This window comes from Lytechinus pictus, chromosome 3, assembly GCF_037042905.1.
Source record: "Lytechinus pictus isolate F3 Inbred chromosome 3, Lp3.0, whole genome shotgun sequence".
Lineage (NCBI taxonomy): Eukaryota > Metazoa > Echinodermata > Echinoidea > Temnopleuroida > Toxopneustidae > Lytechinus > Lytechinus pictus.
The window spans coordinates 32,389,786-32,404,658 of NC_087247.1; positions in this window are offsets into that span (position 1 = coordinate 32,389,786).

The window sequence follows — 14,873 nt, forward strand, 5'->3', positions numbered from 1 at the left end:
AGAGGATGCGTGTCACCGTATAAGCTGGGTGAGCAGAGGCGGTTAGAGAGTGTCCAATGTAGAGCTACTAAATTGATCCCAGGTATTAAGCCCCTATCATACTCTGAACGTCTTCGCCTCCTGAAATTGCCATCGCTCAGTCACAGACGTAAAAGAGGTGACATGACCGATGATTGATGTGTACAAATATCTGCATGGTTACTATGATACAAGTTCTGAGCTTTTCTGTCTGAGAAATGGTGGTAAAACACGTGGTCATTCCTTAATGCTAGAGAAAAGATATTCGCGTCTTGATGTGCGTAAGTTTTTCTTTGCTAACCGAGTGATAGATGTGTGGAACAGTCTCGCAGAAGATGTAGTTACTGCTTGTTCAGTGATTGCATTTAAGAATAGACTGGATAAGCATTGGGAGAAGATTGCCTATGATTTTGAGTGATTTTCCATTCTCGTGTGTTTTCATGGAATTTTTTGCTGTCTTCGATACCCCTGCCACCCCTCCCTGCCAACATCAGTAGCGCATCTAATTTTGTCTGAAGGAGAGCAGCAATAGACATTCTACTTTGATCGATAAACAGGCTTAGTCCTACAACATCGTTGGAGTAATCTAAACTAAACTAAACTACAATACGTCATGCCTGCAAACGAATACCCTTTTTTTGGCTTGCTTGCTTGTCAGATTTCTCTCAATGAAAGTGCCCCTCCATTTGCAAAATCCTGGATTCTCCTCTGTCTGTGTGTGCGAGTGTGGGGGTGGGTGAGTGTTATGTGCATCAGTATACAGCGTTTTATATCCTTATATCCATTCTATGATATATTGTAATAGATTTCTTCTAGATAAGTTGTTTTCCAAAAGAGAGAAATGAAAAAAAAAGTTCAGACAAAAAGAATCAGATGTAGGTATATAGTCACTGCCATAGATGGGCTAACTGGGGGCACTTCCACTCCCTTCCCATTTCTTCCATGACCAATAAAAAAGGAGGAATAGAAATAAACTTAAGTATAAGGAGTCAAATATTGTATCAAATCTGAAAATTGTGTAAAATCTATCAATTTTGCCCGATATGTCCTGTTGAGCCCCCTTGAAATATTAGGGCTCCACTGATTCTCCCATGGAGAACTGTGCTGCAATTAGTCTGAGAACGAACGCAGAAGACAGTGTCGGATGATTGGTAATTATCTGACGCTTTAAGAAAGCGCTATGTAATCGTTTTACCACGCTTGGCAAATTCGGCCCCTTGATATTAAAAAAATGGACTAGGGCAGTCGGGTGCACTTAATTGTTTGCCCAGGGCGTCATAATGCCAAGATGCACCACTTGACCAAGGCAAGAGAAGCGTTTAATTTTTCTCTGACAAGTTGTCGGATTTGACAACTTTCCTTGACCTTGATACACTCTTCAATGAAAGAGTTTCATGCCCAGGAGTGGCCATCTGTTTAAAGAAAGCAAAATAGGTACTAAAACACCCCTTCCAAAAATTAAACTGATTAATTATTTAGTAATAACATCATAAATTCATATAGATTTTAAGGGTTTCTATATATCGCTTGTATATACCACACCAAAGCAATGTCTTTAGCGGTCATCACCGCCGCCGCGCTTGCATTGTTGCGTCACTCCCTATACGCGCATGCGTCATGAACTAACTGTTTGATAGTCAATGCGTTGCTACCAACTAATCACAATTTTTTCAAGCTTCTCATCGATCGGAACAAACGTTGAGTTCGGCATGTAAATTCGCTAGAAAATCAAGTGAATAAAGCTGATTTACCGGAAGATCGACTATGGAACTTGGAAAATTCTTCGTGCTGGTTTTGGCCTGCATTTTGCTCGTTTCGGGCAATGCCGATGCCAAATTCAAACGCGGGGAAATCTCTACGGAACAGGTGAGTTACAAGAGAAAGAGATTGGGAGTGATTAGGGAAAGAGAAGGGGGGTAGATTGGGCCTGGCCTCTGAATGAGAGGATGGGTTTTATAGTGTCGGGACAACAAAAAATCCTGCTCTGGTTGAATTAAAACAAATTATGAAAAAAATATGGTAATAATTTCATTGTGTTGTCCAACATTGACTTTAAACAAAGTAATGAGAAAAATAATGTTTGTAAAGATTAATTCTTGAAATTGCCCACTCTTGTCCGGATTTTTCCGATTTACAACCTGTCCCAATTTATCCGTCCCGACTAAATGGGCGTATAAGAAGATCATCTTCTGAAGATGTAACTCCTGTGTTTGCCAAAGAGTAAAAAAACATACTAATAATTTGCAGATAGTTTCGTTTTCTACTAAAAAAGATGTCATCCTTTTAAATTTCAAATGTATTTTAATTTAAAAGTTCACGACACTCTTAGTCAATGGACTGAACTGAGTATTTTCTCACTGAAAATGTCACCAGGAATAACTGGCCTTAATAATAAAGAGCCAGGAATGCACAATTCCTTTTTGTTTTTTAATTATTATTCTCTAATGATTTTCAGCAAAAGTATTGAAACATTATAAACCATATTTAAGAATGCAATTACATACATACTGATAAGTTATAGACCCTACTCCGTATATTATAACCTGTTTTGCAAGAAAACGCAAGAAAAGGGCAATTCATACTTGCATTTCTTTCGAAACATATATAGTTCCGGATAATACTTCACGTATATAATTAAAAACAGTGTTGGAAATCAGGCCTACATCGAAATAAATAAAAATCCAGGAGAATAAACCCTCGTAATAATTTCAATGAATAAATAATATTTCATTTACCTACATTGTAAAAACGCTATTTGAAGTGTTGAACACGTTGTTGAAGCCCGTCACTCTGATAATTTTTTAAATTTGAAAGATTTTGTGTAAAAGAAATTTCAGACAATAGAGTGCATGATAGTCTTTCACAACGTGCTTAAAATTTTCACATAATTTTTTACATGTAGTCTTTAAACATGTTTCAAATAGTAGATATTTTAACATTTCCCGAAGAAATTTCTCTTCTGCATTAAATTTTATGCGCTCTTAAAATAATCCTAGATCTCCCCCTCCCCTCTCTCTCTCTCTCTTTCTCTCTTCCAGGATATTGTCTTTTTGGATCACTTTTACTTCCAAAACACCGAAGACAACATTCTGAATTATACTATAACCTACCCAGCTGTAAGTAATCCCCTTTAGATAGAGTATACTGGATTGAAACAAATCTTAATTTTAGATTGAACACACTTAAAATTGGTCAGGTTTCAAAGTTATAACAGATCGAATAAATTTTGTTGGACACTGTATTTGAAGTTCAAACTTAAGTATAATATTTTTCGTTTTGGTATAGAATTGCAATATCTGCCAGTTTTAACATACGGCTTTGAGTTGATGATTGATGTTAAATGATTTTTTTTGTTATTATTGTGGTCATTTGACTATTGTTATAATTTGAGATCGGCCGAGGAATGGTAAAATTGCACGCATGCTTCTATTGTATATCAGTTTTTTATTATTAATTGTGTTAACATTTCATATGAAAATAAAAACCTTGTTTTAAAAGGACCAATGCTGCTATCGACTTGTCATATTCGATGAAAGCTATGGACAGTGGGGAAGCATACGACCGAACGAAAATAGACTGGTAATCAAACATTCTTTTTGATTGATTTTATATTCAATCTTAGTACAATATAAAAAGTTACTAATGCAGTTATGATCCGAAGTTATTCGTTTGCATTTATTGTATCTTTTTTTTTCTTTTCTTCCCTCGATAAGATGATCAATGAGAGTCAGTGGTGATCTGCTATTTTTTAAAATCAAAATATGACATTTTAATACCATTCTTTTTATCCTGAAAACAGTCACAGAATGTCTAAGCTGTAAAAAAATATCGAATTTTAAAACGGAGAAACCATGAAAATAATCATGGTTATTTAGACTTAATTAAAAAAAAATAAAACTTCCCCTAAAAAAAAAAAAATAAGCGTGTCACAATAAACCGATTAAGTTAAACTTAAAATGTCTTCTAGCATCTTCAACGTAATATTAGCTAACATTTCTTTTCTTTTCTGATAGACCTGTCGGGGAAAGATTGATCGGGTTAAAGATCTTGATTTTAAAATCAAATTGACTGGCCTTGATCCTGTTTGTCACGTGACTACTGATGACAATGGTTTCAAAGTGAGTATACGGCGTTACACTGTCAATATTTGAGTAAATTTCACTGGGCAACATAATTATCTTCAGTAAAAATTTGCCCATCATGGTCAAGATCATCTAACCAATTTGTGGAAATGCTGCCTAACTGTTCCTTGTAAACTTTAGCAGTTCTGGCTTATATTAATTGATATTTGGCAAAATTGATATTTACAGAATTTATTGTAAATTCTCTTTAGGGTAGGCCTACATAAGCCTTTATCATTCTGTCATTGTATTATTATATTATTGTTATTATATTATTTTTATCATTATTTTTGTTAGTATCAGTTTTTATATTGGAAATAATATTATGGTGGTGATATAATACTAACTCATCATCCTTTTTAAATCAATTTATAGAGACATAAACTTAAACATAAACATAAATAAACTGAGAACAACAGAATTTCCTTCCAAATTTTCATTAGATTGTAATTTTCAGTGGTGGATCCAAAGGGGGGGGGGCACGGGCCGATTGTAGATACACCGTTCTTATTCAAATTGGCGCCCCTTTTTTGCTTGTTGGTCAAATTTTCCGCTGATGAAATGACAGATGACAAACTTTTTTTGTTCTTGTCAAATTTTCCTCGGACGAAGTGACTTTCAATTTAGGGCCGGTGAAAACCTTTTTTTTTTCCTTTTTGGTTTTATACTTGTCAGATTTTCATCTAGGAAAAATCCTCGATCCGCCCCTAATGATTTTATCCTTACTTTCGATACTTTCCTAATTTGATATATCATCTTGTTTTTTTTCTTATCCAGTGGCTGGTTTGTCAAGGTACCATCGACTTCGAATCCCGACAGCGCCCACAGTACTATTTCGTTCACCTGACTAATTGCCGATCCAACCGGAAAGGGTTGAGGAATGTCTCGTTTTCTTTGCACATGACAAATGGAAACAATCGTCTCAAAGAATTCGCTGAAAATCAGAAATGTAAGATTTTGCATAATTTATTTATTTTATATAGTTGTCCTTAGAATATGTGTATATATAATGATGATTATGATAATTATACAGCCCATAAAAGATCTTTAAAAATTCAGTAATCATAACATAAAAAAAAACAGAGGTCTAATTTGGGATATAGATTCAAGAAATTATCTTTATTTAAAGGATACAGAATGTAACATAAAAAATCATAAAATATTACCAAATAAACGTATTGATAAGTGTATATATTGATGGATGGATAGGTTGACTGATTGAAAGAGTATATAAGAATGAATGGATGAGTGAGGGGGAAGGCGGTAATTGAGTGAGCGAATGGAGTATGTATTAATTGAGTTTGTGATTGACTAATTGAGAATGTCAGCAAACGATTATTAATCGCCTATTTTTTTATTGATTGAATAAACGAACAAATGAGTGTAGCTAGTGATTCATTGGATGTGATCATTTGATTTATCGTTGATTGATTGCTTGCGATTCATTTACATGTATAATATAGGCCATATAACTTTACATGTTTTTAACGAAGTAAAAATTATATTGATGTTCTCTTTATTTTCAAACAAAATGTATGAAAAATGATTTTTACCACCCTTTTAGTCATGATGGAGACTGACTTGGCCTTCTTTCTTGGATACGTGGTGATGACTATCGTGGCTACTCGATTCAGATGTAAGTCTAACTGATTTTCAATTCGTTATTAAATATAATCGGTCTTTCGAAAAATAAATTCATCTCGTATAAGCTTTAATTGTTTTTTTTTCTTTTGCTGAACCTTGATTGAAGGTTTGGTGGACATCTTTTTTTAATTTGAAAGTTTTATAGTTGTTATAGTTTCTATAGTTGTAATAGGCATTTAGTTATTTTGCCTTCATTCTATTATCTTTTTCTCACTTTTTTTTCTCTTTTACATATTTCTTATTCTTTTCTTAAATGACATTTGAATTTGGTCATATGATTCTTTATAGCTATCAAATCGCTTTATGTTTAACATTTTATTTATGAAAAAATGTGACATCATTCTTATTCTAGACGTCTTGTCGCTGAGGAAACTGCTGCACCTAACCTATCGGTTATTCTATAGCAGTCTGTTCTTCAAGACAGTGTGTCTTCTACTCCTAAACATCGATTTATCGAGGTTTGCCCGGACCGGACTTGAAATGACTAAGATGCAAGACGCTGGTAAATTAAAGTTTATTTCATTTATGAAAATATTTTCAATGATAAACTTTTCGATTAGCAATATTCCAGCAACAAAACATTTTATTGAAATAATTATAATATATGTACTTTCTTGAAATGAACTATAAACACATAAAACATAATGATAAAAAGTGTAATAAACTGTTGCATCAGTATTAATAGTGATAACAATATAATCAACATTTATACAGCGCACTTTCCATCTTAACAAAATAAGATTTGTGTCTTGACTCTGTGACGAGGTCGACAAGCAGACTGAAAAGTATCGGGTAGATCAAGTTCTACTAAATACAGCAGTGTAGTCTGATATGATAAGTATATATGTCTCATTTCTGTTATTTTTTTTCAGCTGAGTTATTCTCGTGGCTGTCTACGGTTTTCTTTGTGTGTGTTCTGCTGCTTGTGTCAAAGGGGTTCTCTATCACCAGGTAAGTACCTCACACAATGCCGAAACTAATAGACGTGAATTAAGGTTATATTATAAGGTGATAATGATGATGATGATGATGATGATCATGATGATTTCCAAGACAATGATGATGATGATAATAAAGCATGAATATGATTTTACGATTCCTTTCTACAGAGCTCAGATAAGCCTTCCTGGAACAGTGAAGACGATATGTTTTGGTTTCATCTACTTGACCTTCTACACCATCGTCTTCTTTGACCAACGTGTGCTCCTGGACCCCCAAGACATCATTGTTAGTATGACGTCACTATCAGCAAGCGGTTTGATTGGCCTAAAGTTTACTGGTAAGAAATGTTGATTGATATCAAGATTGATTAAAGTCCTGAAATAAATGGTATGGTTTCATGAAATTGTTCGCACTTGTAACTAAATCAACTCTATATGGGTTATATTAGTAAGTTACTTGAAAAGTGTTTGATTTGATTGGCTGAAAAGCACTGGTCTCTTCCTTTTTATATGGGGGGGGGGCAAGTGTCACGAAATGACACATTGTTAATGTTGACAACATTTTATGAAAACGTGGCCATATGAGATGAGTTATTTCATAATTCATAGTTTCCTTCTACAGATTAAGCCAAGTGGACCAAACCGCACAAAAATTAACAATGGGAATATATCAGGAATAGTTTTTTTTCACTAGATATCTGATAAGTAAGTCTAAGGAGTCTCTAAGCGCTTTATGGTACATTATTACCCGCTTCTATTATTTACTAGTATGAAAATTACAACAGGTTGTGTTCGCCCCCCTCCCCCCCTCTCTCTCTGTATCAGGTGCTATCATTTTCGTATACGGCTGTATCGTGACGATCAAGAACCACCCAAGAAAGGTGCCCTTCTATTTACCATTCACTATCTTCTTTAGTGCTTGGTTTGTAGCTGAGCCTACCTATCGACTTCTATCCTTGTACGTCTACCCAGTTCTGAAAAGGTATTACATAATTTTTCTTTTTATCTATCACTTTGAATTATTATATAGAATATGTATCACATAAATATATCAAGAGGAATGTAATCTTCTTAAAAACTCTTAAGTTATTAGCGATCTTCTGTTTTCATTAGAAACTGATCGATTCAAAACCTAAACCATACCGCTTTTTTAAATGACTTTTTGCACACACAAAATAAAATAGATTAACTTAATAGTAAAATTATATACCAATTTTGTAAGCACACGGGGAACTATCCTGAATATTGACCTGTTTTGAAGAACTTAATTCCTATATGTAAATGGAAAGTTTATGCCTAGGTTATATTCTTTCCAATAAAATAGTACTATTTGGAAGCAGGTGTAGAAACCGAATTGTGATATGTCAGGTAAAGCTCGGGGATCTTCCATTCTGTCACTCATTGAACTTTATTTTAAAAAAGATATTCCAAGCTATATATGTGCTTCAACAGTTCAACCATTTTTAAAAATTCACATACAGTGATAAAACGCAATTACCCAAGCATGCAACTGCTTGACCGAAAAATCAATATGTTACAAATAATTCATGTTAATCACAATTAGAACTGAATTAAATCTCATCTCCTTTTCATTACAGTCCTAATATCTGGAATGGGATCGACCTGGCTTTGTGTTTTACTGGACATGCCTATTTCCTGTACATAACGCGACCGGACCGTCTTAATAAACGGTTCCCTTTCCATCTGCGAGCAGGCAAGGTATGAAGACTGATGCATTTTTCCCCTGATATTCCCATAACATCAAGTATCTACGAATCTTAAACTGATGTATTCTGTTTACATGAATTCCTAGTTCTACATACCTTTGTCAAGGCATATATCAACCTATATTAAATATATATGTTGAACACTTGAAGAGACTCTTGAGAAAATTATTAATACTTTTCTGTTGAAATAAAAGTAAAGAATAAACCAAAGCGTAATGATAAAATATACATATGTAGGCCTATATATTAGCATGTTTTTATTTTTTTTAATTTATAGGTTTCATTCCGTGATATCGATGAGGACGTAGAAGATCGTTATATTCCATCGAAGGACTTCTATTCCATTTTCCAAACTGGAAAGGAATCGGATATCAGAACTGGAACGACATTGACTATCCCCGAAGGACCCCAGCACTTCCAAACACCAGTGGTAGGTCTTCGTTTGGTTTAGATTCTAATATGCTTTTATAATCATTATAAAGGTAGATGACATGAATGACAACAAAAATAACATCAAATGAAATCAACTATTTTTCATGTTCATGTGGACAACATCTCAATAGTAAGAAATTAATCTTTGTATTGGAACATGACATGCCGTTTAACGATAAACGGAATTGACTTTTTTATGTATAAAATTTTGACGAGGAGTCAGATCTCCTTTAAAGACAAATGAAAGTGATTTTCTTTATTGTTTTCTTCTTAATTTAGTTGCCTTTCAACGCACCATCGGAAGAGTGCCGGGCTGTCCTTTCTCGACCATCCTTACCGGAGATACCAACCGTGTCTGCTACTGTTGACCTATCATACCGAAAACCGTCACCGGTTATACCAACGGTATCTGGTACAGTCCAGAAACAGACACCAGCAACGTCCTCGGTATTTGTTTCCATGCCTTCTGTAGTGGCTAGGCAGTCGATGAAGATCACTCCTGCTGGGTCACCAAGCGGTCAGAAACAATTTCCGATGGATGACGGCGCGGCAGTTGAGATCTCCACGGTAAGTTGTAATATATTGTTGAATAAAGATATGTAAATAAAAACTACTTGCGTGCCCAACAATCTTTCATACGTGTATTGTTTGATTGTTAATAACTTATTCATCAACATCAGTTGCAAATGGGTTCAACTCTTTCAGCCTAAGATGGAGTTGTGTTTTAATCAATGGAATAGTTATAACATGCCTGGATGAGTGAAGAATTATTTATTTTCCCTCTCATTTTTAATAGGCTTCTGTTCCCAAGGGAGGATTCTCTGTATTCTTCGTCCAGAAACAACCGGTGAGTACCATTAGATTTTTAGAGAATAAATCATTTCAAATAAAGTAAACGGGTTTTTGTGTGTGCATTAATTACTATTTCATTATTTTTTTGGGGGGTCGTGTGTGTGTGATTTAAAGTTTGTTAGAAAAATAGTTTAGTTCTACAAATAAATGTTTCACCTGTGTATCAAATAAAACACATATGAAATAACTAGATTGTGTCCAAAAACAGTACATGCATTGTGAATTTCTGAGAACTTCCATCACATCAGCAATCAAACTTTAGGGCTATATAATAAAGATGTTAACGTCGTGTACTTCTTACAGGACACCGGCACATCTACTGTATCTGATTACATCAATACAGAAGACAGAGATACTTTGGATCGTGAAGAGAAGGTATTGATCGTAACATGTATTTTACTTTAATCATCATATTCGATGCCAAAAACAAAGTGTTGATTGTCTGTGTAGTGAAAATTTGACTTATCTGTAATAATATCAATACTATAGTGGGTCATCACACCGAACATATCTGTCAGATATAATACTGTCATGGCATTCAAAAATGGTATCAGTTTACCTCACCTTGGTCGAGTGTGGCATGTAAGATGACAACTAATTCTTTATAGGAAATTGGAATAAATCGTTAAATGCGTTGATATGTGATAAACCATTTAAGAATTACTGCAACAAAACACCGTTTTAGCTCGAGGAATATCTTTACACTTCCAAAGTGATTGATATAAGTTTTATGAGGTTAAAAGTCAACTTTTACTTTATTCTCTTTATCTCAAAGCTTGCTGCTCCAAAAGGAGGGTATTCTATCTTCTCTGTGAACAAGCAACCGGTATGTATCTCAAAATGAATAATCAAAGTTAGTATGAGAAGGATTTGGAATCTCGATAATGAAAACGATTATCACAGTTTAAAAAAAGTTTAATTAGCTCATTTGTGGCTTATACTAAACTTTATGTGATTTCTACCTTAACAGGAAATACTTCCCATAAATAAACATTTTTTCCCTTTTGAATTGATGTTGTAATGTAATATACTTTACTTGGTTTTATTTTATCAGGAAACCCTGACTTCGCCCAAGAATTCTGACATGGATGTGAAAGATCAGACGCAGAAGCACACCTCTGTGAATAAGGTACGTAACCAATATTGCAAATTGAATACGACATCAATATATTTTAAGTTTCCCCGCGTTTCCTTGAATTTATTTGAGCTGATGTACCAAGATTATGTTTTGTCTGCACAGTTTTCAGTTTTAGTTTTGTAAATGAAAAGTAGCAGTATCTCCTCCGTTACTGTCCATTTTTCAAATCATAATTTAGGGGCTTTTGCATGGTTGAGTTCAATTGCTTTACCAGAAATGTAATTTTGCATAAACGTACATGATATTCAAAACAACAATGAGAGACATGAATTTAACATTAACATCTTATGATATTCAATTGGCTTCTTGTATTAGGAACAACCTAGTCGTAACAATGACTACAGCTTCCTGCCAAAGATCACACCATCCATCGAATCCACTGTGTCATTTTCTCCGAAGACTTCGAAAGGATCCGGATCTGATGTCCAACTGACCCATCTTCCTCTGGAGATCCTGCCAGCGACATGCAAACCCAATCAAGAGCCTTTGAAGACCAAGGCTCCTTGGGACTCTGTATCTGATGAGAAGGTGCATGAAACCAGAGTTGCTGAGAATCTGAAACAGATCGTTATCAGACCAGCAGATGACTCTAACCTGGACAAAGACATTGATGAATCCCGATGTTACACAGAGAGCATAAGCCAGGTCAACGGCGTAGCTTCTAAAGCGAGGATCATTAATGTTCTACCCGCTCAAGGACCTACCTTGCAGATAATGACCCCTGAAGAATCCGAATCCGATACTGCTTTGCCCGACATCCAAAGCCAAAATAACGGCGGCAATCCCAACGTAAGGGTCATCAATGTTAAACCACTGAATGAGCCTTACCTAAAGATCACTTCTACCAGGGAATCCAGATCTGTCGTGAAGGCTATCAAGAACGAGGGTTCGACTGAGACATCGGGCAAGGCACGCTTGATCACCATGAGACCAACCAGCGAGCCTCTTCAAAACATTGCCAATGTGGTTTCTGCTGCTACTACCGACGTCGTTCCAGATATAAAATCTGTTTCTGGCGATATTACGGTCTCCGCTCCAAAGCCATCTTCTTGGGAAACGACTGATGTGCTCGAGATCAAGAACACTGGACCTCTTGGTGATCCATTGAAGCGTCAATTCCCGGTCCCTCGTCCCAAGATCCAGAACTGGACCACCGAGCCCCTAAAGCAGCCAAATGACCTTCTCATCAACGTCGGCCAAGGAGATGTATCTGAGAATAATCTCTTCGATCCAGATCATGGACGTCCATCTTGTCCAAAAGAGCCAGATAATGATGCTTCAAGATCTGAAGACATCGTCACTGCTCCTGCTGTTAATGGAGGGGATTTTTCAAAGGTGATACGATATACTTTAAAAACAACTTTTCATTTCATGGATTCCTGCAATCTTACTTTCAATACTACCATTGATTAAAAAAATATATATTTGCTGGCTTAAACGATAACACTTACTTTTGTTTTATTAATGTAAAAATGATATTATATGCTTGAGAGTTGTTAAAGAATCTCGGAACTTAACTTTTTTTTCGTTTAACTCTCTATATAGCCTTCCAAAAAGACCCGGAAGGAGCCTTCCCAGAGACGATTTCCAAAATCAACCAACCTGGGAATTACTCCGGACACCTCTTCTGATAACCAACATATGGTAATTAAACAATCTGACTCTAATTTAGGGTGATTTCATTTTAATTTCTTTCTATACTCGTATGTTCTGACTCCAAACGGTACATTTCATTACCTGTTTAAATTGCAAGTGGAATTATACCGAAAATAATTTAATCGATAGATGTCATTAAAACCTTAACTCCACAAGGGTTTTAAATACTGATGAACATACAATGCTAATGATAAATACATAATACATCATGACATGTCGATCTTTCATGCACTTAATGCATGAACCACGCAAAATCATATATTAATAAATACCGTATATACCATTTTCTCTTTTAATCATTTATCATCTCCTTTCACTACAATTTCGATTTATTTTTATTTTGTTGTATTCCTTTTCATCTTTTTTTCCTTTTCTTAGGCAATGGATCCGACGACAAAGAAGAAGAAGCTCAAACGATTCCTAAAGCTCGCACGCAGGCACAAGAACAAGCCTGCGAAGGCGGAATAGGAACAAATCGCTTCAACTAATAACGACCTTAAAAACAAACCGGATACTTTTGGGCCATAAACAAACCTTCAACTGACTTGAAATAGTCTTCAATAAGAAACAACTGGATAATTGGATCATGAAACAAACCTGCCAAAATAGAATATTGACTGGAACTAATTGCTTCAACCATGCGATAAAGACTGAAAAACAAACCGGATACTTTTGGGCCATAAACAAACTTTCAATGGACTTCACATATACTTCAATAGGAAACAACGGGATACTTGGATCATGAAACAAACCTGCAATAAGTTAGAATATTGTTTGTTGTTACATTTATATCAAGCTTTAGACGGAAATTGAAATCAATATTGAAATTCGAAGACGCCTTAGTAACGGATATATATTATGCAAACTATTTTGTACAAAAAAAATCTAAATATGCACTAGATGGTAGATATATCGTCACCGTTAACTTAAGCAAATAAGAGGCATTACTTTTATTTAATAAAAACTGTTCTGAGTTCTGAAATCGTATTTATAATTTTTTTTTCTCCGAAAGATGCATTAAATGACATATATAGAGAACTTAATCATCAATGCATTATTTTGAAGACATTGTATTTCGTAGAGCTCATTGCCAAAGAAGATTCTTCGACAGTTGAATACAGCAACTTGTGCTTTCGTGCCACTGCACTTTGAAAAAAAAATTGTCATCTTATTGTAATTTTTTCTTAAACGTGATGGACACGGATTTAAAAATTTTCAACGATATATCTGCCCAGCAAATCGATTCAGTATTGAAGTACTTGAATAAAAAGATAAACGCAGTTTATACCTGAAATAACGAAATATTTATTTTCTGAAATAATCCACACCTCATTTGAAATACACACTTAAAAAAACTACGTTACTATGTAGATTCAAACCTGTGAAAATATGCACCAACTACGCATAAAAATAAAAAGAAATGATAATAATAATAATAATATTATAATAATATTATTATAAAAAGAAATACTATGTAACTTTGTTAGTCTAGCTCTCAATAAAAATATGAAAAAAAATATCCTTGTTACAGCCGGGTTTTTTTCTCGAGATATTCGCAGTATGCTCGTAATGCGAACCAGTGTGTGTACAGTGACTGATACAAGTGAGGGAGGGGCACATCCGACCCGTTCACTTCCCCCACCACCCCCCTTCCCCATGAGAGCCGTAAAGCATATATATTGAGGTAGAAAAAAGTAAAGCAACCAAGTAAAGCCCCTGGACCCAGGTGCGAAGCCAGGGGGGGCGGTGGGGGCGGTCGCCCCCCCAAAAAAAAAAAGTCCCCAAAAAGAAAAAAAAAAGAAGGGAAAAAAGAGAGGAGAAAAGGAAAAGCGAAGGGAGGAAAGGGAAGAAAGGTATAGCTTTGTGGGTTTTTCTTTTTATTCTTTATTTTTTTCTCAAAAAAGAAACTCCGTGACTCTTGCTCTAAATTTATATATATGAATTTTGCTTCCGCGCTGCGCGCGGTTAAATGATAATGTTGCAGTTCTCCTTTGTTTCCCTCACCCTTTCTCGAACCCTGTTTTTTCACCTCAGCTATATGTGTTTCTTGCCAGTTAAAGTTCAAATGTATACATTAGGGCAAGTTTAGAGTAAGGTTAGGCCGAAGTATATGAATTTATCTTTTTTTAAATTGATCGCGCAACTTCTGGTCGGGTCGGCTCCGGGCGGGTAAAATCTTTATATCAATTTCTGCCGTCACCTCCATATAGGCAACTTCTCCCGCTTTTTCAGCTCATTACTACACAACCATAATTTGGGGACAAACAGGTTCCTAATTTAAAAAGAGGAAGGTATAAAATTCGTGTCGTATTAAAAAAAAAGCACAATTTTTTTAAATCCAATT